This window comes from Micropterus dolomieu, linkage group LG21, assembly GCF_021292245.1.
Source record: "Micropterus dolomieu isolate WLL.071019.BEF.003 ecotype Adirondacks linkage group LG21, ASM2129224v1, whole genome shotgun sequence".
NCBI lineage: Eukaryota > Metazoa > Chordata > Actinopteri > Centrarchiformes > Centrarchidae > Micropterus > Micropterus dolomieu.
This window is the reverse complement of record NC_060170.1, coordinates 10,147,083-10,172,664: the sequence shown is the minus strand read 5'-3', so window position 1 is coordinate 10,172,664 and position 25,582 is coordinate 10,147,083. Positions and strand designations below refer to the sequence as shown.

The 25,582-nt window shown below is 38.0% G+C and overlaps 1 protein-coding gene and 1 long non-coding RNA gene across 5 annotated transcripts in view; one reads left to right on the top strand and one right to left on the bottom strand.

The window, feature by feature from the left end:
* smarca2 (SWI/SNF related, matrix associated, actin dependent regulator of chromatin, subfamily a, member 2) overlaps positions 1 to 1,138 on the bottom strand; it is a 71,688-nt gene extending 70,550 nt beyond the window's left edge. For 3 of the 4 annotated variants that reach the window (XM_046033842.1, XM_046033843.1, XM_046033840.1), the window contains exon 1: positions 455 to 475. The gene's annotated coding sequence lies outside the window, so the exon portion shown is untranslated. Of the gene's footprint in view, positions 1 to 454; positions 476 to 1,008 lie in introns of those variants that run through there. The other variant, XM_046033841.1, reaches the window with a different exon arrangement.
* LOC123959665 lies at positions 255 to 22,763 on the top strand. Its single transcript, XR_006822365.1, has 3 exons — positions 255 to 388; positions 8,492 to 8,545; positions 22,126 to 22,763. It is a non-coding gene; the product is annotated as an uncharacterized LOC123959665 (long non-coding RNA).
* The last annotated feature ends 2,819 nt before the right edge of the window (positions 22,764 to 25,582 follow it).

Here is a 25,582-nt window from a genome sequence, read left to right as displayed (position 1 = left end):
AAATTAACCATAATACATGCATTACCCACATAGAGAGCTGCAATGAGTATGTGAACTGCAAACTTTAAAAAACAAACGCCTGTTTCTGTGGTTATCACCGGTGACTGCCAGTGCCAACCATGGACATCTTTACGTACACTTTACTACCAGACTGACCACTTTCTTTGTCAAACTAGACACTGTCAGTCTATTAGTTTCTGCTGTCAAACCTCAGACCAATAGCTCAGGATATCAGTTGATCATGTTGATAACACCTACAATTTAAAGACGTTTTTTTTGTTTTGCTGTAAGCATACCACTATAACTCATCTCTGATATTCTACAGTAAGACTCTCAGTACCTTTTCATTACTACTACTATCGATGCTGTCAACTCATTTTTAGCTAAGGTAAGTTAACATGTTAACGTTTTCTGAAAACAGGCCGTATCTATAGCGTCTAAATAAATCAATTACCAATACGATAAAGGACATAAACAGCGCGATACAGATTACATAACAAGGCTGGCGTCCCCGTTGTTCCGTTGTTTCCTGACAATCTCTGTACAGTTACAGTAACGTTAGCTCGGTCACCATCACTCTGTAGAACTAACGTTAACTCTGATTGGATCATGGCTTCCCCAAAACTGGTGGCCATCACGGATGTGCATGCAAAAATCAAAGTTTAACGTTAGATGAAAGTCAAGGTCCTGACATGACCTCGGCGACATTTTTAGAGATGAAAATAAACTTTGATATTAAATCTAGAAGTACGCCGTTTCCCAGAGCAAACAATTAGGACGTTTCTAGGCTGCTTGCATCGCTCGGCCGTTGGGGAACTGAGCTAACAGCTAGCTGACGTTAGCTAGCACAGCAACTAGCCTGCTAGCTAGTCCGGATGGCGCTGGCTCTGCTTACAGAATATCCAGCTAGCGAATTGAGTCCATGTCAGAAAGTTTGGACAGTCAGCAGTACGCTGAATAGTTACTTGTCAATGTGTATCAAAAATGAAGCGCCGTATGTCAATTTACCTTTCGGCTGAACTGTAACTGCACACAACTACGTGAAATTATTATGTTTCTTCAAAATATGACTGCTGTCTTCAAGTTCACTCCCCCTCGGTGTTGTTTTCCTGACATATTAAAGTTTTTCTTGTGTTGCCATTGCTGATTTGTCAATGTCACCGGAAATCCCGCCTACCTCTACAGTGATTGGCTGGGTCATACATCAATCATTTTATTGTCTTTCATGGGCGTGTGTCTGCAAAGTAACCATTGCTTTAACTTTGTGGTTGAGTTACTGCGAACAAGACGATCCTCATGTAAAAGTTTACTACAAACTTGGAGATCGTGTTTATATTAGTTCAAATTATATTAAGTTATATTGTACAACTTGTATTTAATACTGACCAGTGTAAATGGGAAAGAGATTTTGATCTGCTATTAGTGCTAAACCCTCTTCCTGCTTTTAACAAAAAAATGCAAATTCATTCTTATTTATTTCGTTGCTTTTTCTATAGCTATAGCTTTTCAAGGTTAGTTACTGGTGGAATGTAACAAAGTACTATTAAGGTACTTTTACTTTATTCTTCTACATTTAAGGGAGAAATATTGTACTTTTTGCTCCACTAGAACAGCTGTAGTTACCAGTTACTTTACAGTTACATACAAATGAAATATGATGCATATAAACGCTATATTATTGAACGGTATATAAAGTAGCACCAATATTAACTCAATAATAAAATACTGATCAGACTTTTCTGCTGCAAAATGCACCCTTTTCCTTTGGATATATTAAGTAAATGTTGCTGATAATGCCTCTGCAGTTTTACTTTAAGTTTTTCAATGCAGGAGTTTTACTTGTATTTTAGTATTGCTACTTTTAGGTGAATAAAATTTCTTCCACCTTTGTTGGTTAGACATATGGAACCATTAGGCTATGGAAAAAACACAATAATTATTTTTTAGTTTTAACAGTTCTTTCACAAAGGGATAAATACTGCACCTACAAGCAAATAAAGTCTACTTTATCAAATTTGAATAAAGGATTTACGTTAAATACTTAATTTTATAAATCAAACAATCAAATCAAAATATGGCTGTTCCACAGACCGTTTTTATATTTTTTTATATTAAGTAGTGTTGAAACAACAACATACATAACAAATGTAATGTTTGTAGTGTTTGGACAATCTATTTCTCTAACTTTTAGTTTATCTAAGTTATTTAGATAAATATTAAGAGGGAAATCCAGAGGCTGAACTGTTGTAAAACGTCCATGTGCCCCCCCGTTGCAGTCTGTAAAAAGAACACAAGGTGGCAGCAGTGACCAGCAGTTGCCTCAATACACTGGCCTCAGCAGCTCTGGGCGGTAACACAGAAGCACCTGGCAGATATAACTACAGACATCTGAGCTCTAAACAAACATCTCAAGCCCAAAGTGATTGAGTGCTAGCTCTCATTTACACTAACGCAGTAAGTCTGATGATAGCAATGTGGAGTTTCAAAGGCAAGCCATGCAAATAACGCACAAGTTTAGTCAAGCTCCATTTGCATCCTTCTGACATCAGAAACTTTGTTTTGTTTTCATTATGGAGAAAAAAAAATTGTTTTTACTAGGGTATTTGTTTGTTTAAACACTACTGAGCAATTTTTTTCGTATCCTGTTTTTGTTTTTTACAGTACAGCTCATAATTTGTCTGCATTTACATCAAGTGTATCTTATCCAAATAAATGAAAATAAATATTATAACTACAGCCTGTTTCAGGACTGAAATGTGTCAGTGTTCAAAAATCTCTTGATCTAGCTCTTTTATTACATTCTCGTCCTTTTAGATTTTTAAAATAACACAAGGAAAAGATAAATCTTTTAAATGTCTTGTTGGCTCCATCTTACGCAGCAAAACTCCTCTGGTTGCTACTAAGAGAAGAAATACGCATCTGCTTGAGAAAATAATATTTGTGCAGTTCATCTTTAACAATTCATTCATCTATCTATCTATCTATCTATCTCTCAGTGGTGACATTTAGATTACCTTCTAAGAAATTCAAAGCACTCCAGCCTGACAGCCCATCATTTGAATACCTCACATATCAATAAACAAAGCTGCACTTTTAAACTTTGATCTTAACTTCCCCTCCTCAACAATTCTGCCCTTTCTTATATGTCTCCATAAAGGATGTGCACAGGGATCCTGAATGTAAATTCTACCCAAATAAACAAACCTCATTAAATTTGTGGTTAATTCACCAAGCCAGGAAAGGGCTTGGCCGCAGTCATTTGGCAGTGAAAGGACTAGTGGTTGTGGCTTCCATTCACCTTGAAACCCTCCGTAAAAGGCTCCGGTGAATCGCTGCCGTGACATTTTATTCAAAGCCTACAGGTTTTTAAATGGATGGGCTGAACAATGGAACAGTCATTTACAGATGCAAAGAAGGTCCCTTGAATTTGTCCTTCTTCCCATGTTTTCTTTGATAAATCCCCTTATGCTTTATGTGTCTCTAGAAAGGAAAAATAAATCAAATCTGACCTGAATCAATGTGTGTTTCAGTGTATGTAATAAATAATACTGTAACAAAATGACCATCTTTCCTTTGGGTCTTTTCTTTGTATTGTATTTATGTTATTTTACTTTTTAAATTCATAGTAAATCTTTAAAAGTTACTCATACCAACTTTGAAACATACTGGTTTCTGTTATTATGCATCGTATCACTAGTAAGAACTGGACCACACTTTAGTTAGAGACTCTTTTCTCTCAGAGACTTTAAAGATAGTTGTTTTCCTAATACTTGTTATTAGTATGTGCGTGTTTGTGTGTGTGTGTGTGTGTGTGTGTGTGTGTGTGTGATTACTACTTTGTGTGACTGACTCTAACCAATTTATTAGAATTTAGGCAGTAATGCGTAAGTCAGTTTGTTAATTTATAGAGCAATCATTCTGATTATTTGTTGGTTTCAGCATTGCTTTTGGAAAGATTCAGTTGCTTTCCTACATTTATGTCATTATAAATGCACATGTTGGGTTTTCTGCTGTGTGAATATCACTTTGGCCAGCTTTGACCTGCAATGGACATTTATGGACTGAATGATGGATCAATTGATATATTAATTTCTGTGAAGTAAAAATTAATCAGTGGTTCCTGCATTTTATGTTTTATTTTATTTGTTTATTTGACAGGAGCAGTACTGAGAAATAACAGTAATTGAGCTAGTTATTTAAAAAATGTTAAAAATAAAATAAAACAAAATGATCAAATTCATATACAACATAATGAAAGGGATAGACATACTACTGTAAGTAAAACCTGCCAAGAGATAAGTACCTGCATCTTTTTTGTACATATCCTGCTGTCTTTTATGAGTGAAACAGAGAAAATAGTCGTAGTGGATTTAAATGAACCATCAGTTACTTTAAACGCTAAAATTAATGTTTTCAAATTACCTAGAAACAACAGACAAAAAAGATTCCAATGTGAAATTGTTGCATCATTTATGAAACAATGAAGCAAATTATTATTTATTAAATCATTGTTATTTCTTACCAGTGATGTTGTACTGCCTTTAGTAATAAGAGTTTGTCAACTAAGAGCAGCTCATATTGGAACACAGCTGTGTATTACTAATCTCCGTGTGTTACATGATACATGTATTGAATGATTTTTTTTTTTGTTTTTCATATTTAGGAGCTTTACGAAAGATGAATGGATTCTGTCTGTCTGTTTTTGTGTTTTTTTAGACAAGCATAAGAAACAGGCAGACACTTTTGCTTGTGCACATGCATTGTGTTGATATCCAGGTGTGTGCAAACAAAGGGTGGGTTATAATTAGTTTTACATGAGCCACATTTGGCAGCAAGCTGTTTGCCTTTTCTGTGTGTTGTCTGAGTGTCCCATTTGCATAACCCATGCTTACATTGTGGTGCACTTATTTTATTTCTGAGTCAGATGATGGACTGGATACTTAAACAGAGAAAACAGCCAGCATCAGATAAAGAAACCATGTTTAGTAGCAAAAGTGCTTGTTACAGTTTACTTTAGGAATTATATTTTGTCAGTCCCAGTTTTTATTACGATAAGAAAAGCATACAATTTACAACTGATATTAGCAGCTGAAATAACTTTTTCTCTTTCTCTTCAATTGAATTTGTCTCCTTTTTCTGCTTTTCTGTCTCCATCATTTATTTTCTTTCCCTCCTTCTGTCATCTTGTACTTTCTTCTTTCAAGCAAGTTTTTCTCTAACTTTTTGCTCTTACTCTTTTAAAGGTCTAGTCACAGAGGCACATCAAAATTCATCCACACATCTTCACCAAATTAATTAAAGTTTGATAGCCAGTGAGCTAACCACTAACACTGTATCCCTTGCTAGCGCTAGTCAGTCAGTCACACTGTAGAGCTCTTTCTAGGCTATTTTCTCTTTACTGGGCCCTTTACTCCCTGCTGGCATTTTGTTCTCAGGATTGTACATCATTTCATTCGAGACTTAATGAAGAAGGAAAAAAGCCCTCAGAACTTCCCGACATTTAGCAACTGACTGCCAGTTACTGTTGCAACAACTGTTAGCAGGCTTGTTAGCTCTGTCAGAAATGGGACAAGAGCTAACTACAAAGTTCACTGAGTTTATACAAAAGATGGATTAGTACCATTGCTTCTGTCTGCTAACTGTCTGCTTTTGTGAAGCAGATAATACTCCGGTAGAGGAAATTAAATAAAAGTTGATGGTGCAACTAATGGTGCGCTAATAAGCTACTTTCCTCTCCAGCTCTCGATCACACACTGTTATCTCTTGTAATGACTTTTTTTACAGCAGACATTTTGAGAAAAGTACAGGTGTTACTAAAAAAGTAAATTAATGGATATAATTCATCATTAATATTTATGTCTCTGCTTTTCCCGCTGTCACATGTCAAAATGTCTCTCAAAATTGCATTTCAAAGTTCACCAAAGTCAACAATGCTTGTGTGACCAGGTCTTTCTCCTCTTCTTTGTTTTCCTTTATTAGCCTACTCTTACTTCTCAGTTTTAGCCATAGTAGTAATAGTATTGCTGTTTCATCACTATTTATAGGAATAGTGATAATTAGAGAATCCTACTTAAATTATAAGATCTTATAGGCAATTTCTTTTGCTTGGTCACTGATGTTATCAAGTTACTGATGTTTTGAATGTATCTGTTAGTCATCCTGAAAAGTTATTGGATATAACGTTACCAGAGCAATCCACATTCAGACAAACTATTGGAAAAAACAGGCATTTAGTGTCAGCATGGTTGACTTTTGGATCTCAGAGGTGTTCAGTTTGGCCCTTGCTGTTGTACTGGCTCAGAAAAGGATTTCCTAAACATTGTTCCTGGCCAACTGGCTCTCTCTCTCTCTGTTTCTCTCTCTCTCTCTCTCTCAGCTTTATCGCCTGGCCCTCTGACCAGTGTTTGTTATTTCTTTCTTCAAGTGCTTCTTGTGAAAGGAAAACTTCTGCAAAATTTACGGGCAGGTGCACCGTGCCCTCCTCCATCACTCCACCCTCAATATCTGCCTCAATTTGCGAGAACTGCTTTTGAGCTCTCTCGAGGGGCCGACGTCTGGTTCAGAGCAACGGCGCTGAGATCTTTTTCCAAGATGGTGCCGGGGTCATGTAGGAGGCTGAGAAGAGGGGAAATGCTGTCAGAGGAAGCTTCTTTGTAGTTGCTTTTGTTGCAGGTGTTCTGCCATTCATTGTTAAAGCACTCTGTTTAATATTACAACCTGCCTGACATCTGGTGGCCCGGGCCGGACCAAAGCAGCAGCATGATGATCAGGGATGACCCTGCCTGATAATATCTTCTGACAGATTAAAAATGAGCACAGATGTTAATTATCAGAAGATGATGTATGAAAAAACACATGGTGTTCAGTATTCTGTAACAGACTTATGTAAATGAATGTTAACTTTGCTTCGTGCTATCATAGAATCAGTAAGTCCTCCAAACTAAACTTGGCCACATGCTCCAAACAAAGAGGAGTCAGCGTTTCACCTCCTCCCACCCTCCTCTTCCCTCTCATCGAGGCTACTCTCTAAGCAATTCTGCTCCTCTGTTCTTTTCTAATCATACATAGAGCTGATCTTTAAAATAACCTCTTGAAAAAATCATGATTTAAGCTTTTTATGTGTTCCTGGATTAGCGGGCGTCACTTCATCTGCAACAATGAAGATAAAAGGACCCTGGCCTTGTATGATCATCTGCAGGGAGGGGCTCCTCTCTATCAATCTGACACAACTGCCAAATATGTAGAATAAATCACATTGTTTAAAAAACACAATAACAAATACCAGTGATACAATTTCTAATAATTATAGTGGATGGGCATTATTGGGGGAAAAATCTGGGGAATTAAAACTCCAGGAGAACAGGGGGAGAATTAAACGTACTGGCAACCTCTACTTCTTTGTCCTCTCATGTTAGACTGAGGGCAGACTGACTCATTATCGCCTCTTGAGGTAATACAATTAGCGTAATAAAGTCACGTATGGATTAGCTGACTGGCATCAGCTGTTTTAGTCATGCTTCACAATCAATGATTAATTTACCGGCTCAATGGTCACATCCAATCATATTCATGCAGCTGTATAGCCATCATAACATCAAACTTCTCGTTATTATTATGCTGATCGTACGCATGGCAGTGACGTTTGCTGCGACAGCTCCCTCTGCAGTGGTGGAAAGGAACTAAGCACATTTATTCTGGGACAAGTACTTTTGCTTTACATAAGTATATCCTCATTTCTGCTGCTTTATACTTCTACTCAACTACATTTCAGAGAGAAATATTGAACTTTTTACGCAGCTATATTTACATCTCAGTACTTCCTCTAGCACTGTCCATATGACCCACCAACCTTATGTATGTATTAAGGGGAGGTTAGTGGATTTTTTTAGGCTTCCCTCAAAGGGAAGAGCGTATTCTGCCAACCGTATAACCATTTGCTTCAAATGATCAACACAGACCCTCAAACTTAAGGAAAAACTATCACAGACCTGCCCAAAACTGTTTGACTGACAAGTAAAGTGCAGAAACAAACAAAATACTAGCTGCTTTTGATACATGTCTGTTAATGACATCTGTAATTGAGTTGTGTGTCTTCTTCTTCCACTGTGGAATTGGATGAAACAGATGAAACAGCGCAGAATGGTTAGTTTGGCTCTTTTTACTCAAATGTGTTTCCAGCCCTTTCAACTTGTAGCAGAGGCTTGGCTGAAAGTGCAACGCCAGCATGTGTTTTGAACTTGTCACAGTGAATCGCTGCAGCTCAGGGGGGATGAAGTCAACCCTGAATATCTGCCCACCATCAGCGCATGGTGAGCATCTGTGAGCTGTTAAGACCACTTCATCTCAACCATATGCACAGGAGTGGAGTTAGCAGTGTTAAGATGTAAAGAAGGGTACAATATGTCTATTTATATTTGTAAAAGAATGTGTCTGTTGGTGAATATCCAGAGTGAAATGAATGAAAATGTATGATTTTTTTTTTATCTTGTAGTTCTTCGGTTGGTGCAGAAAGAAGACACAAGAAGTTCAGGCATGAAATACTATGGTATGTGTGGCATGCTGGGTCTAATTGCTCGTTTCCACTCTCGAAAGTTTAACGATTTAACAAAGGACAGTTTTAGTCTGTGGAATAATCATTTTCCATCCCTATTCCACCTCACCTCAAATGCCATTACACAAGGAATTCATGATAAAATGTTCAAATGGATGCTTTTACAATTCAAATAGGCAGCTGCTTCTGTTTTGTAAAAATATAGTGGAGTACTTGTGAGGTCTTTGACCTGCAGTGGTTTTAAAGTGAGGTGTCAAAAGCCAAAGATCAACATGTCTAGTGGATGAAATGTACTTTTCAAGACATCTTTGGACTCGTCTTTATCACTACTCTTTATTTCTACTCCCATAACACTTCTCCAACCACTCTACGCTTTGTTCATTTTCTCCACAGCCATACATACATTTTAAAGGCTTTCACCTGTATACAGAGGGCAATGGCCCCTCAAACTTTTATTTAGTTTAAACTGATCATTTGAATATCGAAAAGATTTGTCCTGAAGTCTTGCAGAAAGATCTTCATCTCTGTTTATCTTCAGGCTCAGTTTTTATAGGCTGGTGAAGATATGGACACAGAATTGAACTTGATTTGCTCTAAAGACATTTCAAGCCAGATTTCTGTTCAAATTTAGTACAAATTTTAATCAGAGGTCTAGAAAATAAATGTGAGTGAATGCGCAACAAGATGACTTAAAAGAGTGCTGATAGAAACCCATGTGCACAACGTGATGGAATATGACATTTTTGTTTGTTTCATATTCATTTGAAGAAGGCTACAGTCTCCTTATCGCTCCAGAAAAAGTTTATGTTTTCATTTATCTGCCGCCATCTTTTGTCTCATCAGTGGATGTTTAAGTCACATGCTTTATGTGTGTCATGATTTATTCACTAGTCTCAATGGAAACCATTGCAATGCTATTTCAACGTTATTTTGAGGTAGAAGTTCATTAAGAAATAATAAAGTTTCTGTGCTGATTACACAAGATACAACATGTTAAAACTGGGACAGGCAACGTTAGAAAAAGTAGCAACAGATAGATTTTGAAAGTATCCAACCCCGTCCCTTTCAGGCCTCCCTTCAAATTCCACTCCCTCTAAAAACATTTTCATGTGCAGTGAGTGCACGGGCAGAGTGCATGCAGGTAGGCAGCCAGGTAGGCCAGCCAATCATTAGCAATGCCTGTTACTATCCTGCCATGTTTTTCATTTTTGTGTCAGAGCATTTGATTTACTGATTGCCACTGGGATGTAAAGAGAATTTACATAGAACTACAAATGAAACAAAAGTTCTTCTATAATAATTTGCCTAACCCAGCTTTAAATAGTAAACTTTAGAGCTAGCTGTTGGTGGATTTTGTTTGTCTTTGTGGTAACTGGCTCGTTCACCACACAGACATGAGAGTGGCATCAATCTCTTGGCAAGAAAGCAAATAAGCATATTTCCCAAAATGTTGAACTATTCCTTTATGGTCCTAATTCAGATTTCAGTGAGTATTCACCTGTAACCAGATCATTAATGAAAACATTTACCCATTGCAGACAACCTTCTAAAATATTATAATATGTATTAGTTCTTGTCTGCTACCTTGTGAGCTTGTTACATGGAGCAAAATGATAGGTACGATGGTGGCCAAAAAATGACACTTAGAGAATGGAAAATGTGGCAATGCAGACAGAGAAGACTGTCTTAACAGAAACACAGTATGTCAGTCTGTAAATTTCAAAAAGTATTTGGCATCCTCTGTTTGACCAACTTGACAGAAATGATATATTGTGGTATTACGTAGTGTATTTTTACATGGATTTTGACCTCTGTTCCAATTTGTCTGTCACGTTTTGGTTGTCTGCCCGGCTTTGGGTTTGTTTGTTTCTGTTTGTACTATTTTTATAAATTATTTATTTGCTTATCTTTTCCTAATTTAAAACCTCAAAATTTAATTTCTTTTTAAATTCCACTTTGATTTGTGCATATTTGGCATAAATACATTTCTTTGAATCTGCAATATTTTTACTCTTTTTGATTGTATCAGCTTTTTAAAGTTATTTTATTTTAAGTATTTGTATGTGTGCTTTAATGTTTCATTTTATTGTTCATTGTTGTAAACTGAATTTTCCATTTGGACTATCAAGTGAATGAAAAGAACAAAAACGTGACACTTTGGTGATTCTTAAACTTACACACTTACATTATTCATGTATTAGTATTAGGTATATACAGGTTGTCACTTGCTGTAATGCACACCATTCTTATTGGAGTTAACAGTGTTTAGGAAGATGATGTACATTTTGTCAAGCCTGTGCTATTTGACAGGTTTGGAGGCTTAGCCCATTACTGAGGTAACGACAGACGTGTTTTTGACAAATGGGATCAGGCATTGCCTACAGATACACCAGCCTTCATCTTTTGACTCGAGGCTCAGCACTCACTTTAAGAGAACAATACGTAAGTATTTAGTTGTTAAATTCAAGCCTGTGGTATTTTACCTGGAACAGCAAACGAAAGCCCATTGACAGTGATGGCAGCCGCCCTGAACTGCAATTAATATGTGATTCCTCTTCTCACAAAGAGGTTGTCAAAATGCCCCACCTCTCTCCTCTCAGGCCTTTCACAATACAAATCCCCTCGCCATTCTCCAGGCTGTAGTTAAAGGCCTCTGCTGCGCATTCAAAAGGCATTTTCCCTCGGCTCTCTCAGAGCAGATGTGTGTGTAACTTTTTCACCCTGGACTGGAATCTTGTGATGACTTGTCATATGTGTCAGACTCAGGTTTTGTTATGCATGTTGGCATTAAGCAGGGAGAACATTCACAGGAGTCAGTGATGTTCAGTGATTGGTTCACATTCTTCTTCTCTGTAACCTGCCCAAGTGTGAGCTGTTACATTTTCCTTTGATTGTCATGTGACTGTGGAAGGACGCTGTATCTATCAGTATCTGTGTTACTGTCCACACTATTTATTTTCAGTGCAGTACATTTACTCATGTACTGTACTTTTATTGTGGCTAGTTGTTTCCCCACTACATTTATGTGACAGCTTTTGCTACTAGATGCTTTGAAAATTAAATGCTCCACACAAGTGTTTTTTATTACCCTGCCTGATTAGAAGTCTATTGTCTATTGTCCATTTCGGTTTTGGGCCACTTTCATATGTGGTGTAAAACCGATACAGATCGTATCTTTTTAAATGTGACCTCAGTCTGGACAATCATATCAGAATTGATGCGACTTTGACGTCACTCTGTTCCCCTGCCTCACGGAGCCTCGATGGATGATAAAGCTCCACAAAAGCCATTACTATACATATGGCTCTCTTCCTCCTCTACCAAGCTATCATCTGCTCACAGATTCCCTTTCTGAAATCCACTGGGTCATGAGCTCTCTTCTGAGTTACTTGCATGATACTTACACGACGCAGTAGAAAGAGTAATAAATGTCATGGAAAGGACAGAAAGTTGTGAACATTTTTCATATTCGGTAGACATGTGACCCCGGGAGTAAACTAGGAGAGGGCAATGAAATACGGGAGTCTCCCGTTAAATTCAGGAGGGTTAGCAAGTATGAGCTAACCGGGGCTAACCTCTGTGGCTTGTTTCCTTCTGTACAACAGCGTGCTGCGTGTGACGTCGTTTTATTCTTCTGCGTATGCGGGTCACTTTCAGGCCGTAGACAGTACACAGTCTGATATGGGCCATATTTAAACAATAATGTGAACTATCAAACAAAAAATCTGGGGAAAAAAATCGGACTTGAGCATTAATGTAGTCTGAACGTAGCCAAAGTTGCCCCACCCTAACAGGTACAACAAAATCAGTCCATGTGTGAGGGAGAAACAGCACTAATTAGGCAAAATAAGTCAAAACACCTGTTTGGGTGGACTCTGGGTGTGCATGGGCTTTAAGATTTCACTTACAAATGACTGTATATGATGCCTTTATAAAATTACCATTTATTAAACTACCAAATAGTATAATAAGTAATTAGCTTTTGCTCCATTTTGACGGGCTACAATACTGAAATGCTGCTTGTGTATTGGTAGAAACAAAAATAGGATTTGTACGCATTACATTACACATCTGCTAGGCAAAAGCAGTTTGTCAACACAATGTAGCTTCACTTATCATCAACTAACTCTGTGATTTGGCTGGTTGACTAAAATGTTTTTGCAGTCTTTTGTGAGTTGTGCTTTTCAGTCTGCTAAGTACACATCCTGCTTCTTTTAGTAGATTTGGCAGCAGAATCTCACAGGAAATTTTTACTTATTTGTATGAAAACAAATGACATGTTTTTATATGACACGGGAGAAAGTGAGTGGACCGTATGAACTCAATCAGGAATTTTCTATAAATAAAAGTAGTGTAAAACTTTAATGTCTCCAATGGGAAATTTGGCTTAAAATCAGTAGTCGATAATAAGAAATACAAATTGAATTCAACAGTAAATAAAATAAAGTCAAACCAAATCAAATATTTACTGTACTAATATTACTAACTTTACTAATATTTACTGCCCAAAATAGAGGGAAAAAAATGTTCTAGAATTCTAGTAGTAGTAGCTTTGATGGGACAAGAAAACAAATTTGTAGCTTAAAAATATGTTCGTGGCCCTTTGTGTTGTGCGATCCAGTGATTTGCTTTTTGCAAAAATATAACTATTGGTAGCCAGAAATGCTTTCTCTCACAGCAGCCTAAATCTGGCACATGAAATTTCCACTCATGTGTGACTCATGCAGAGTCATGATGAATGTGACACTATGAGAACTGGCCCACATATACTGGTCTAACTGTCCCAAGCTAACATCGTCAAAAGTTAGTTGCTGTGTTTACATTCATCCAACAGTGGTGAGAAGGTCCACCTAGTTTCATTAGTGAATTTTAGACTAATCAGAGCATTCGCTGTATTTATGTTTATGCTTCCTTGACAGCAACAAAGACTATGGGTCGTGGTGAGCAGAAGGTTTGCAGTTGAAATGGCTTTGCTAGATTCTCCAGCATGTTGTTTGATTGTTGAGGAGGCGCACGTCAGCTCTTTGTATCCTACTGTAGCTTTGTGCGTATGCTTTGTGGCAACACCATAAACCCTTTATGCACAACTACAAATGAAGCTTTAGCCAGATCATCTAGTCAATTACTTCCCAGAGAGAGAGTCCGCTTACGCATGCCGAATTCATACAATTCAGCACGCAGTCAAACGCTCCCACTTCTACAAGTGATCTGGGATCAAACTCCACTCATGTACTCTGTCTTGAATTCGGCTGCGGTTCACTGAGCATCTTTCTGTTCCTTGTGTACAATGTGTTCCCATACTGTGACTACAAAGGAAACCATGTCAGACAGCAGCAGGTCAGGACTTATGTTGATACATTCAGACTTTGCTGTTTGCAGTCTGCAGTTCTCTCATTATTTATTTATTATAGTAAATACAATTTTAATGGTATGGTATCTTTTAATCTGATCTTCATTTGTCCAGGTTGTTCTGTGCATCCTGCAATGTCAGATGGTTAAACACTGTCCATCACTATAACTATATATCCAGATAGCCAGGACATCAAACTCTCAAAAAACCTTCAAAAGAAGAGCCGTCTGTTCTTTCTTTTGGAAAAGTTATTTATGATGGTGTCATTTGTAATACATTCAAAGCCTGTATTACCCTGCTATTCATCTCCTGACAGGTTTCCGCTGAACTCAGTGAAAGTCTGAAAGGGAAAAGCTCACACATGAGCTGAATGCCATCTTTGAGAGGTGTGCTGACATAAGTCTGCTTGGTTCTATTTTTATTCTGACTCAAATAACACAAGTTACAGGAAGGAACATCACTGAAAATCCATTTCAAAAGCCAAACATGCCTGAAATTGTCACAGTGATGCGTTTTCCAGAGGTTTAGCCGTACAGCTGGGATAAGTTTGTTCAGGCAAATTGCTGCGCGAGTCCATCAGTGAAATGTAGACAGGGCTGGCTCTGAGTCAGGGCATAGGCCCACTGCAGTCATCAAGAAGAATTCACTCTGCAGTCAAAGCAGAGAGGAGAGAATCATTTTGTGACCAGTAGAAACCTGTTGATGAAAGAACGTTAAATGTATGAACACTGCCAGTAAAACACAGCGGCCTACTGGCTGAAATACAGTTTTACCCGTTCATGTCAAAAATGTGTCAACTCAACAGCTCTTTTTTTATCATTTGTCTTAATATTGAATTGATTGATATGTTAATATTGAAGTAATACAACTTAATACACAGTAAACCAAAAGACAAGATGGGACACAACACTCGAAATGAAGATGTACAGCTTTTTCTTTGGTATCCTGCCTTTCACAGATCGTCTTTAGTTTTTTACTTTCTGTGCTACTGTGCTGCCACTGTGTATTCTTTGCACATCTGACCATTTTTTAGATAATAAAGTTAAATTTGACTTGATTTGATTTAGAAGCTAGGTTGTCAAATGTGGTTTGCTATGGCCTTTATGTGGTATATTTGCAAACACTAATGACTTCTTACTGGAGCCGAATTTCACCTAAAATTACCTGAAGTGTACTCCCCAAGTTCTAGCAAAAACTGGCAGTCATATACTGTATAACCAAATCTTCTCACGTTTGGTGCCAGAACATAGCCAAGGTAAGTTGATTGTTTTGGCTACCTGAGATTAACATTTGTTTGGTTAAAATCAGCTACAGCAAGTTAACAAAGTAATGTAAACTCTGAAGTAGGCGGATTAAATTAAGCTCAATGATTATAAATATCAAACCATTTGCACTGGGTACCCCTTTAGCACAAAAGGTTTTCCTTGCCTCTGTCGCCTAGTGTTGGCTCTTAGTGGGAACTGTTGGGTTTCTGTAAATATCAACACAGACCTGCTCTTTTATAAAAAGCTCTCTGAGATAACTGTTGTTGTGATTTGGCGCTGTATAAATAAAACTGAATTGAATTGAACTGAATTGAATTAAATATATGTCCGGTTAGACTTTCAAAATAATACGTAGGTAACGCTGTTTGGTCAGGTTTAAGAAAAGATGGTTTGAGTTAAATTAAAGTTACTTAATTTAGTTATGTGACGTAAATTACGTACGTTACATAGCTTACGTACGTTACATAGCTTACGTATGTTACATAGCTTACATACGGTACGTGGATCTAACTTAAAGGTTCAGTGTGTAAGTTTAAGTGGCATCTAGTGGCAACCAACTGCTCACTGCATTCACGTGCTCCTCAGACGGTCCATTTTCCATAAATTCTAATGGCAAAATTCCACATGTAAATTCAGCAGTAAAAAAAAAAAAACTGTGTACCTTTTTTCCATGAGGTTGTATGTTATATCAATTTAATTTCTAAACAAGCAACATGGTGACTACCATGGAGTGTATGTGCAGTCTATGTAGATAGAAATCGCTCATTCTAAGGCAATATAAACATAACAGTTCATTGTGTAAGGTCTTTATTAACCATTGAAAACATAGTTATGGATCTTGGATTGCGTCTCTGTCAGTAGATCCTCCTAAATATTACACACTGTGTCTTCAAGTTAAAAAGATATCAACTTTGACTATTGGTTTCACATGGGAAATGAACACAGGCCTCCTCTGTGAAAGTCTGTGTTGTTTGTCCGAGTCACTCGTTCTCCCAAACCACCTCATTACTATATACTATGTCACCTTACATTAACCTGACATGTACTGCTTGTTGAAAAATGTTAAAAAGCAATGCCAAGGAGTCTTGGGGCCCAAGTGTCCACATGTGATGACTTAGGAGTGAGAATGTGTTGTAAAGATTGGCATCATGATATTTTAATTTCAAACCACAGCCCCTTTGCCTGTGCGAGTTGATTTTCTGTCACCGAAGCAGCAATGCAGTTTGTAATCCAACTCTTTAATATTAACTGATTTTAAGGAACAAATTATGTGAAAATAGCTCAATTTATATTAAAAATCAAACCAGGGTTTCTGAAATTAAGGTTGATTACAAATAGCAGCAACCAATACAACCAGGTAAACAAATTGAGCTCCAAAAGGCCAAATCACTTTCTAAACTGCAGGTGCGCCTCTCAAAAAGCTGCTAAATGATTTATAATTTATTAAGTCATGACAATAAACCCAGACAGACCACAACATAAAAGCGTAAGTGGGCCAGCTGAAACTAACTGACAGACGTAGTTTGAAGCAATTTTAAAAAAGGATGCTAACTGACATGTAAACGAATGTGACTCAGCCTTGCAGCAGAATTTCATAATTTACATAAAAATCCATTTTTAATGAGGTGTTAACAATTTCCTCAACCCCCTGTAGATTGATTAACTACAGAAAGAACAGCATCTGAGTGGTTCTGGCTGGCTGCGTCCAAATGTCAAGTTGAATTATTTCCGTTTAATGGAAATTTGTTCCCTCTGACACAAATATATGAAGATTCTTAAGCTGATGATACACAGGGCAACTTTTTGAGCAATGTTTCTGGGCAATCTTGCTGGTGGCAAGTCTAACTATGTTTTGAACCGATAGTGGTGGTGCGGGGCGGGTGGCGGAGTGATGGGGGAAGGGGATTACGGTAGTAATCTTTACTCATTACCATTGACGGCAACATTGCCCAGCACCATTGCTCTAAAAGTTGCTCTGTGTATCATCAGCTTTAGGCATCATGAGCACAAATTACCTTCAAGTGAATTTAATGTTTTAAAATAAAATATGTATCCAATTCCTGTAACTTTAAATTAAGCATAACAGACTTGTTGCCATAAGTTTCCTTCTCCAGCTTTCATACCAGGTACAAAAATAAAAGAAACACCTGAGTGTCAAACGATTCCTGTTGGTTATTATATGTTTATTTGGAAGAAGACAAACACACATTTTTAGTTTGTTTAATGAAGAGTTTGTCAGGCTGTACTGGAAGTGCTTCCCATATGCTCAATACACCTCTAAGTGAGCATGAATACAATGTTTTTAGTTTTCATATTTTCTCCTTTTGGCGAGGCTTTCACTTGCAGCAACAACATGGCATGTACTGAACCCCCCATATTTCAGAACCAAAGCAGTGAAAATGTTTTCACGTTAAAACTCTTCATTGATTTTCTATGGAGCTGTTGTCCTTCATTATCAGATCTTCACATGCTTGAATCAAAAAGCTACAAATGCGTTGACATTACTTACATAACATGTCTTTTCAATTGTGTCAGTGGATGTAGTCTTGATTAGCCTTTATGTGTCTTAAGGAGGAGAAGCTTAATGTTTTCATCTCTTTTTAATGAAACATTTGACCAAAAACAATTGGAGCAGACTTGCTGACAGCACTGATTTTGCGTTTCTTCATGTTACTTTTAAAATATTCCGAGTTAACAGTAACATGGTGTGACTTAACGGGGAACAGGTGGACCTCCTTAAGCTGTAAGAAAATAGCAAAAGCATAACAAGGCCCCTGTGGTTTCCTAAGTGTGCCCTCATTTACCATACATACCAGCATATATCAGGGTTATAATCATTAACAACCAGTTCAGCGGGAGTTCAGTGAGCACCGTGAGCCTGTGGAAGCCTGTTCTGAATGGGATATTTTGGTTCTCCCTGAAACCACACGAGAGAGACTGACCAAATGTTATGGTTTACTAGTTTCACAGAGCTCAATGGGAACTATTTCCTTTCACTGCAGGGAGAAATCAAATGGGATTGAGTTGCAAATAATGGCTTAGTGCTGAAAATTTCCCTCAATTGCAAACGATTTAACATGCATGGGACATATTTGAGTTTTAATGTAAAAAAAAGAAAAAATAGGAACTCTATCTGACGGTACTCCTGCAGGCGCCATTGTCCTGCTTTGCCCCAAAATAACGATTAAGGCTTCTATCAAATATCACTGGGGATCTTAAGTGGCTCTGCAGCGTCATATTGTCCTTTGCACACCTCACCTCGGTGAAGAAACGTGATCGCGCCACGCTCGGCGCTGCTGGGGGGGGGCACAAGCATACATGAAACAATTGAATACTTTTAGGAGGTAACCATTAGACTTTTTAAAACATGCAGTATCCTTTCCATGATGTGCTTCTCTGACATCCCTCTTTTGTGCTCTGTAGTGTGATCACTCAAAACCTCAAAGGGCCACAAACTCAGGAATTTCACAGCCGGCAAATCTTAAAGAATGACACGCTTTAAAAAAAATATGTATACCTAAACAAACACTCTTAAAAAGCTGAGTGCACTCGGCTTCAGATAGCCTTAAGAGTCATCCCTGTGCAACAATTACCCCTTTTAGGATTGGCTAATCCTGAAATATGGGCCTGTGACTAATGGCGGAATTTAGCAAGAAATCAGCTCCAGTTTCACCAGGCTTTATTGACTCTAATGCATGATGCAGATACCTTCGGCTATGATGAATGAGCGTGGGGATACTGTCAGGTTCCCCCCTCCTCCTCTTCCTCTTCCTCCTCCTCCTCCTCCTCGTCTTTCACTGTTGCTTTTGTGCAGGTGATAATGAAAAGTGTCAGAGAAGCATGTAACAGGCCCTTTTCACTCGCTTGCCAAAAAAATAAGCTGTCATGTCAACAATGATGTTGAATGGGTACACTTGAGCTGTTTTATTTCTTGTTGTTTTATAGGGCGAGGTGCCTCAGAGGCATTTTTATCTCTTTTATAAACTGCAATATTGTATCTTATTTTTGAGCGTGTGCCAGCCTGCTCAGACATTTTGCTACAGGGGGATTGTGCACAAAGCCACAAGCGTGGGGTTTATTGTATTTTATTGCACAAACAAGGTATCAAGCAGACTCCGAATGTGGATCTGTGTAGCATCAATAATGTTATGGATGTGTGAAGCGATTTTGTTTGACAGTGACAGATATTGTACTGATGAATTGGTGCTTGATAAATGAACCTCTCAAATGTTTCAGACTCTCTGTACTCATGGGAAAGTTTTACAGTTTTACCTTGAAGGGACTGAAGTCAATATAGTTGCACCTGTGGAGTAAAAAAAATGGATAATTTGTTTCCATGAAAGTATTTTTATGCCCAATTTAAAGTATCACATGAAGATCATTAGAAAAGGTGAAATTAGAAAAATAACTCCTCAATTTGCAAACAAGTTTTTATACTTGTTTGTTCAAATGTCATTAGTTTATTAAACACTGGGTTTAATGTAGCATCTTTCAGCCATCATGGGGGAGACTGAGAATGGTTGTAATATTTTTGACATTTCTATCTGTATCTCTGAGCTTTTTTAAGCCAGTGCCTTCAAAATGTTAACAAACTAGCTAAATGTGTAATAGTTATAATAGACAGAAAATGCATGGATTAGTCTCAAACACAAGGAGTAAAATATTAAAATTCACCCCATAGTCTGGGTTAGTTTTAACATACCCTGGGCTGAAATGTAACATTATGTAATAAGGAACATGAGAAAAACATGATATTGAAAGCTTTTTATTCAACGCTTAAATTATTTTTTAACATAGTTGTTGGGTCTGTGTGTCTGTGTGTGTGTGTGTGTGTGTGTGTGTGTGTGTGTGTGTATGTGTGAGTGATCTACTAAGGATCTTATTTACTGTCAGTCATAGTAGTAACATAGTAGTGAACATAATAATAAAATTGTGCCCCAACTGAACATTAGTGTGTGTGTGTTTGTGCTTGGTTGTCTTGCACCGTGACAGTGGTGACAGACATATGGCACTCCTGGAGTGCAGACCTCATGGGTCCACAGAGAAGCCTACAGGCCTTACACTAACATTTGAACATAATAATAAAACAATTAAACATTACTGTGTGTGTCACATACTGAAATTCAAAGAAAACATATAAATACAGTTAAAAATTTTCTTGGAGAAGGATGTAACAGATTCATAACTCCCCGGTCTCCCCTTTAAAAAAAGTAGACCTAACCACTGTGACGTCACCCTCGTCAGCCTCAAGTTTGGGATATTGATTATTCGCAAATGTAGCTTTCTCAGTTCTGAGAAAACTACATTTGCTGATGAAGACATGAGAATATAACGGGCTTCATTGGCCACTGATGAAGAGCTGAAAAAACACAAGCGCTAACACTGAGTGTTTCATTCCTGTGATCACAGCTCTAATCCTGAAGTAAATGTTACTCACTGAGCAGCAGCAGAGAGCCCATCATATTCCTGAAAAGCTTGAATACATATTTACATAATACAGGCAGCGTTTGACCGCAACAGCCACCTCTGCCACTTGTTTGATGTCAAATAGGAATTTCTGATGAAAGAAACGGTACCCTTTAAAAAAAAACTGTTGCATAAATACCTGCGTCTGTGGATTTTATTTTATGAATAAACAAGTGTATATATTATTTCAACATAAAAAGAAGAAGAAAAAACATTGGAATTATTGAGGCAACAATGAGTTAGGTAAAAACTGCCAAGAATTTGAAATAGTTGACAGCATATAGACTTTAGTTACAATAAATTAAAATGTATGCTGGGGTTTGATGCAGGAGCAGAGTTTAAAGTTATTAAAGGGAGGGTTCGGTTTTTTTAAGTGTGGTTGTATGAGGTAATTATCCAGAGGTCCATAGTCAGTGTCTTACCCGCAGTAGATCTTTTTCCGTTCTTTTTGTAAACCCTGCAAATAAATGACTTGCGGTTTTCCCAAAAACATTCTGGTTCATGTTGCTTCCCTTTTCCCCCACGAGCCGGGTCGTAACAATTGCTGATGGATGAAACGTCTCACCAAACAACCAGTAAAGAAATGCTGTTTCCACAGGAGTTTCCCCTCTCTCTCCTTTGGCCCAAAAAGGTATCCTCTTGTCTCCGCAGTAAACAACATTTCGTTGTTTCTGCCATAATTGCTCTTTTTTTTCCCCTTGTATATGTTGTCTCTTCCATAAACCGCTGAAAGGCTGACCCAAACAGCTGATCTGCGTCATAATGCAGTTTGTGTAATGCGTAGGAATATGGAAGTTCTAAGGTTGAGAAAAATATACTGCCAAAGGGATATCTAATGGCAAGGTGAAAATATTCTAAATACAACATACACTTAAACTGATAATGATTTTTTTAGGTGGCTAAAATGAATTTTGCTGCTGACCCCTTCCACAGCAGTAGGTTGCTTAGCTTCCGTGCTGGGACTCCTGTCTGCTTCTCCAAACTGGGGCAGACCTGACCACCATCTACTGTAGTTTGTTGAAGAAATATTGTGACTAGTTTTTGTTGTTTTTTTCAGCTTGATACAGTTTTCAATACAAGCTCTATGAATGTAATTTCAGCAATATTTTATACAGTAACTGTAAAAAGAATAAATAAATTGGCAACCTACATTGTGTAAGAAATGAACCAATTTCATTTATGTATTTATTTATTTTTGGCTTTCACACATCAGTATTATGTGTGCTTGAACTCAATATGTATTTGTTGTGATCTATGTAAGTGTCAGACCTGGAGTGAAAAAACTAAACTGGATCAATTACATCAATTAAGACACTTAAGGATATTTCTTAACATAGGTAATGCACTGACTATGGATAAGCACCTCATACAACCAAACTTCAAAAACACAAACTATCCCTTTAAACCAGAAACCAGTCAAATGATGCTCAACCCTACAAAACAGCATGCTTTGAGTTTTCTCCTGAATATTTTGTTTGCTTTGTGTTTCACAGACGTCCTTCATGCAGAGGGGAGAGAGAGAGAGATTACATCTTGGCAGTTGCAAAACCCAACTGACTGTTGACGTGACACATAACAACAGCCAAGAGACAACAGCAATAAGTCACGCTCGTGAACCCAGAAGGCAAATGTGATCAGGTGTTATTTTTAAAGCGATGCAAATCAAGCCAAAGTGATACATGTTGAAAGGCTGAACCTTTGGAAAGGAACTGTCAGAAACGTTTCTTTGCTTTGATCAGCAGGCAGGACAGGGGACGAGAGCAAGAAATGTCAGCCTCTTCTTCTGCACATGTTCATATGTTATTCTTCTATAAACGGTCTAAAATCTCATTACAGTATTTACACATGAAGGGTGTGTATCAGACAAAGTGTGTGTTGCGTATCCTGGATTAACCCCCTCTGATTTGAGTCCGTCAGCAGCCTCCTCTGCTCAGAAACAGTGAATGACACTGGATCCCCGCTTTATTGGTAATGTTAAGTACCAATATGAAGTCAGGAGCCCAGTAATGACCCCCTGGGGAGGGAAGCACTTTGGTGAATTGGGAAGATCATAAACTCCAGAGTATTAAAGTGCCCTAGCAGCTGCAGCGCTCTATTGACAAATGTTTCTCTGATGATTTCTGAGCAGCCAGTCTTCATTGTATTGGACTTTTGTGTTTTAGAGTTAAAATTCAATAAGAAAAAGTTAATTATCATTGGAATAATATGCATATGCAGCAAGGGCAAAACATAATTTTGATATGTCACTTTTTTTTACTTTTGGGAAATCCTGAAAACAATTTTCCATTAATTTTCACCCAAACATTGCATAGTGGAGCTTTCATCATAGAAAACATTTGTCATTTCTGGATGGACTGTTATTTGCTTTTTTACAAACAGGTAGATTTTTAAACGCACGCACAGCAAAGCCAAAAAGTGTTGGAGTGTTTTTATATTTACATTATCTGAATGAATCTTTGTTTTCTAAAGAACAAAAATAAACAGCAAAACTCAAGACACACTTTCACAATAACTTGTGTAAATTTATACAGTACATTTTACCTTCTCACTATACATGTGAAACAAGGGCTTCTAGTGTTTGTTGTAGCAGCAACACATTGATTCTGTGTGGTCTTTAATATATGCCTTTCATCCCATCACTCTTCATATTTCAGTTTCAGAGATGTATGATGACCTTGATATGTTATCAGTTAAACACATCTCACTCACAGATTCCTCACTTCTCTCCAAATTAAGTTATGTTTTCTCAACATGGAACTGTGTCTCTCCTGGGTGCATTTTTTCCCACAGGTTTGTTGGTCATCTATTTTGCAGGCAGACCTTGGCAGTCTATCAGCGCTCTTGTTGATAGGCATCCAATGGAGCATAGCCAAACAACATGGACGCAGGTGTTGGTGCTGTACATCTGAGATCTGAGGAGCCATCTTGCTAAGGTCGTGATCAAAGCAAGGACCCTGACCTAGGGAATTTTCCCATCTGCAAATCATCGAGCCAGTTTATCGCTTATGCTAAAATTGATAGGATGATGGCATTTGGCTAGTTTACAAGTCAGATAAAGATCGCGATCGTCCATCAAAATGTTGACACAGTTCTACTCACGTAACTGTGTAAAATAAAGTATTGCAGCTCCACAGAAATGGCTGCTATCTCCTCTATCAGAGCTGGGCCTTTTGTTTGGGACCGTCATCAGCCTGGTCACAGTCAACTATTCTACTTGTTACCTCAATCATATCTGCCTTGGTGGTGGTTTATGACGATCGTTTATCATATATAATCCAAATACCTGCATGCCTGTATTGTAGAGTAGAGTAGCACAAAGAGGACTTAAGTTCTCTCTTCTTTGGTTCGTTCAGCAGGTTCACGGAGAAAAAGGTTATCTGTGGATGCAACTTTATCTGAGCATGAAACCATGAAACAAAGATGTCATCTTTAAACAATTCCAGGAGAAATAAAAGAAGGCACATAATGGTTATTAAAGGAAAGACATTTGTCAGCTTTGTTTTAACGTCAATCTGTTGAAATACAGTTATTTTATGATATCAGATGAACTGGGAATCTACAAACATTGTTGTAAAGGATAAGGCAGGCGAGATTCTATGTTTTATCGTTGTCAACAAATCTCATGAAAAGATCAAAACCAACAACGAACAGGCATCATCTATATATCTAAACCCTGAAATATCTTATTCCTCTGGGCCATAGAGCTCCATTGTGGTCCAATAACTATTAAAAACTCCACACTGTTGCACTGGGTGACATGTTCCTTCATCATCATGTACAAACCCACTGTAGTTTATTTTCACTTAATACAACGTCCTGCTGCCCCAAATACACAGTATAGCACTTACAGTTTTTTTCAGTTGCTAACCTGCGTTGGTCAAAACTGAAGTCACATTGTCAAAACCCTTCACACAGTCAGCGCAGCAGAAGTGTATGTGGACCAAACTGTGAATCATTTTTCATTGCTTTCACACAAAATGCAGTCAGTGACCCCTTTTCTCCAAAATTCATGAACTCATTCATTTCTACTTCATCACCTGCAAAACAGTGTATATCTGCAGCACATTTTTCAAATGCTAACACACTGTGTCCAAAACTGTTAAAAAAGACATTCAAAACAGATTGATGGTAAATGTACTGCATTTCTGCAGTGACCAGATTAAAATAAGTAGAAAATCTTAATGAGTCCTGGAGAAACATAAAATAAGGACGAAGCAGTTGAACACTGTACCATTCAAGAGAAACTGCGAACGTGTGAAAGAACTCCGTTATCAACATGTCCAGGTAAGATGTCTGTTCAATAATCAATCAGGGAACATACACAGTGATGCATAATGTGAAGTCCTGTAAAACTGTGTATTTACTGTATTTTAGAGAGTAATGGAGCGGGAAGCCAGGGAAACTGCACATACATTCATCTTTGTGGATGAAGCTGGATTTAACCTGGCAAAGACACGCCGCAGGGGAAGAAATGTGATTGGACAGAGAGCAACCGTGGATGTCCCAGGGCAGAGAGGAGCTAACATTACGATGTGTGCAGCACTGTCCAATGATGGTTTGCTGTTACACAAACCACTCATTGGTCCCTACAATACGGAGAGGCTCATGTCTTTCCTGGATGACCTGCATAATCGCCTTGCGCCAGCGGAGGAGAGAGGAGCAAGAAACTCCCCTGTCTTTGTTGTTATGTGGGATAATGTGGCATTACACCACTCTGCTGCAGTTACAGACTGGTTCGCTGCACATCCCAGGATGTCAGTACTGTATCTGCCTCTCCCCTTCCTAAACCCCAAAGTTTTTCTCTGCATGGAGGTGGAAGGTGTATGACCACCATCCACATGACCAGATGACCTTACTGGATGCCATAAATGTGGGGTGTGGAGACACTTCTCCTGAAGACTGCCAGGGTTGCATTAGACATTCCAGAAGATACTTTCCAAGATGCATCGC